This window comes from Octopus bimaculoides, chromosome 10 (genome assembly GCF_001194135.2).
Source record: "Octopus bimaculoides isolate UCB-OBI-ISO-001 chromosome 10, ASM119413v2, whole genome shotgun sequence".
NCBI lineage: Eukaryota > Metazoa > Mollusca > Cephalopoda > Octopoda > Octopodidae > Octopus > Octopus bimaculoides.
In genome coordinates, this window is record NC_068990.1 from 16,457,747 (window position 1) to 16,461,679 (window position 3,933).

A 3,933-nucleotide genomic window follows, 5' to 3' on the forward strand; every position below is an offset into this window, starting at 1 on the left:
ATCCCAGGACTTATTCTTTGTAAGCCTAGTACTTATTCTATCGGTCTCTTTTGCCGAACCACTAAGTTACAGGGACATAAACACACCAGCATCGGTTGTCAAGCGATGTTGGGGGGGGGGGACAAACACAGACACACAAACATATATACACACACACACATATATATATACATATATACAACAGGCTTCTTTCAGTTTCTGTCTACCAAATCCACTCACAAGGCTTTGGTTGGCCCGAGGCTATAGTAGAAGACACTTGCCCAAGGTGCCACACAGTGGGACTGAACCCAGAACCATGTGGTTGGTAAGCAAGCTACTTACCACACAGCCACTCCTGCGCCTAAAAGATAAGGCCTCCCCGGTGGGGTTTTGAACCCCAGTCTCCCGCGTGACAGGTGGTGATACTTACCGAGGATAACACTTAGCAAAAGAAGCTGAAGATCTGTGTAAAAATATAGGATTGGTAGACAGTAAGAAAATATGCAGCCCTATTACCCACTGCATTTCACCACTGCCACATTTTGATTTTTGTATAAACTAAAGTAAGGCTGTTGTTATCAGTTAAGATCTTTTTAATTTTGATCTTAACAAAAAAATAAAGAAAGAACTGCAGTAAAAATACAGGATTGGTAGACTTCAAGAAAACATGCAGTATCCATTGCATTTCATCACTGTTCCCACCAATGTATTTCAGTGTTAGGAGATAAACAGCTGAAGGTCATTCATATTTCTCATGACCTAGTATGCATTCACAAGCATTTATAGCCATGTTTACAGCACAAGCATTGTGTGACATTCATCAATTCATCTTCTTCCACACTATATTAATGCTGGGTCTTTAACCAATATAAGAAACCATTATTATTATTCAGCATTCAGTATTATTATTATTCAGTTATATTCACTGTATTGAAAGTGCTTTATGTAGGATGTGTGCAGAGCCTAGTAGTGTGGTGCCTAGTGTGCAGTGCCTAGTAGTGCTATATATATATATCGAGACCCCCATTGGTCATGAATGACCATGGGATTGCACCTAGAAAGTTACACTCCGAAGCACAAGTCTAGGCAAGGTTGTTTATGGAAGGCCAGCAGTCGCCCATGTATACCAGCCTCCCCTCTCCACACCACTGATGTTATCCAAGGGAAAGGCTAAGGCCGATACAGCTTGACACCAGTGACGTCGCAACTCATTTCTACAGCTGAGTGAACTGAAGCAACGTGAAATAAAGTGTCTTGCTCAAGAACACAACACGCAGCCTGGTCTGGGAATCGAACTTACCTCACAATCGTAAGCTTGACACTCTAACCACTGAGCCATGTGCCTTCACACACACACACACATATATTCATGCTATTTTCTGTATGTTTGCTCAAGAACACAACACGCAGCCCGGTCCGGGAATCGAACTTACAACCTCACAACCGTAAGCTTGACACTCTAACCACTGAGCCATGTGCCTTCACACACACACACACACACACACACACACACACACACATATATATTCATGCTATTTTCTGTATGTTATATATATTAATTTATTTTCTATATGTTATATGTATTCATGAAGGTAGCAAGTTGGCAGAATCATTAGCATGCTGAGCAGAAGGCTAACCAGCATTTCATCCATCTTCATGTTCTGAGTTCAAATTCTATGGAGGTCAACTTTGTCTTTCATCCTTTTAGGGTCAATAAGATAAATAAGTACTAGTTGAGACTTTTTCTGGGATATGCCTATGTCATCTCTTTTTCTGTTATCATTCCATAGCATTGGCATAGCTTCCAGCGCATATAGGTCTCAACTCTGTCGTGTCTGTGGATATATTCCTTTTTAGCCAGGACTGGGAAAATATGATTTATTGCTTCTTCCCCATCACCACATATTCCGCAGTTACTTGTATTTTCCTTCATAATGTGTTTCGGTGGTTTCTGGTGGGGAGGCTTTGATCTTGAGCTGTAATTAAAAATCCTTATTTCTGCTTTGAGTCCTGAGTTTCTCAACCATTGTTGAGAAAATTCACTTATCTGTTTAACATATCCCATTATTTGCTATCTAAAGGTTTTTCTTGCTATCATTTTACATGGCATTTTGTTGTTCCGGTTTTAGTTTAGATTTCAGTTGCTTTACAACTTTTGTTATTTGCTCTTTTTCTCCATAGTTGTCAGTTACAATGACTTCTTTCTTGTATTTTTCGGCTTTCTTAAAGACAAAAAACAGTTTCTCATTTTGCTCATGTTTTGTGGCTATGTGTACAAGTTTTTCTTGCTTCTGAGTTAGATATTTCTGCAATCCTATGGTGGTTGTTTTATAGTAGTTTTCTCGGTGTATAAGGCCTCTACTACTTTCACCTTGAATATCTTCATCATCGATGTTATTGACTAGTCCCCTCCCACCAAATTTCAGGCCTTGTGCCTATAGTAGAAAGGATTATTATTATTATTATTATTATTATTATTATTATTATTATTATTATTATTATTTTCTTTGCCCAGCTTCTAATGCTGGAGATGTACTATGGTGTCAGCTGTTCACTACCAGTGAACTAAGGTAACACCTCTTATTTTTCAAGTACCTTCTAGTGCTGTTTTCTGCAAGTGTTTCACCCTTATTGCAGCCCCTATTTGTTCCATGTACTCCTTATTGCAGTCTCTATTTGTGCCATCATCATTATCTGTTGGTGTTGACTGGAAAATTCCAGAGGAGAGTGACGTTTTTACCTTCAATGACTGGCTCAGGATGATGTTCATACCAGTAAGCAGAAGTGCTAATTTTGTAGTGTTTATATATTTTCCAATATGAATACTGTCATACCATATCATGGCAATTATTATTATTTCAAGATAGTGAGCTTTCTTGCATTATTGCAAACCATAAAACATTTTCTGGTGGTGGAACAGATTAGTTTCAACAAAACAAGTATGGGGGTATGTCATAAAAGGCAGTGTGTCCTTGCTTGTGGAATTCATCAAGGCAAGGGCAAGGGATAAAGTGATATACCTTTGTTTTTCAATAAACTGAGGGGATTTACATATGCTTCAAAGGAGTAGTTGAAAGAAATTATGGTGAACGTGTGAAATGATGCAAGCTCCATCAGCCAACAGGGCATATGAAATTGTGTACTTTTTCAAGATTGAGAAGACACAGTGTCAGGCAACGCAGGTGTCCCACACACACGTTGATGTCATAGTATATGGGGAGATGCAACACAATGGATGTGGCCAGAGACATTCCTATGATTGTTGACTCACGAGTAAGCTCTGAAAAGATATGGAAGCTTTGGCAATCAGTGAAAACCATAAGCTATCCAGGAGCTGTACTCAATTGTGTGAGTAGAGAGGAATGTAATCAGATGAGAAAGAAAGGGCAGAAAGCCCAGTTGCTTCTGGGAGTAAGAGCCACCAGAGGGATTTCTCCCCAGAAAAGTAGGAAAAGTAGAAAAGGAAAGAAGTAACAGCAATAGTAGCTCTCAGAAATCCCTGCTCCAAGGGTACCACTGATAGCAACTCCAATGTTAGCAGAAGAAATCATTTGATCCTCAGTATCAGGAGCCAAGAACTGGGTTGAGCACTGAGAAGCAGAGGGGTTCTCTCTTCCAGCATAGAGACAACCAGATATTACAACCAATTGTATCACCATATCATCTTGAAACTTTGGGGATGAACTAGAGGCCTGGTGAAGGGTGGAATGCTATCATGCCGAAAAGAAAACCTAGACACAGTAAAGATGAACAAATCCATTCCCAAAACAAGTAAAGTATAAGGAACCTGCTTCCATCTTTTAGGAGAATATGAGGTCCACAGTTCTTCAAATCACCAACAAAGGTCATGATTGACTCACTGATGTACACACATTTACAATATACATATACACAAACATGCACACACACACACACACACACACACACACATTGTGTCAATATTCATGCTATGAA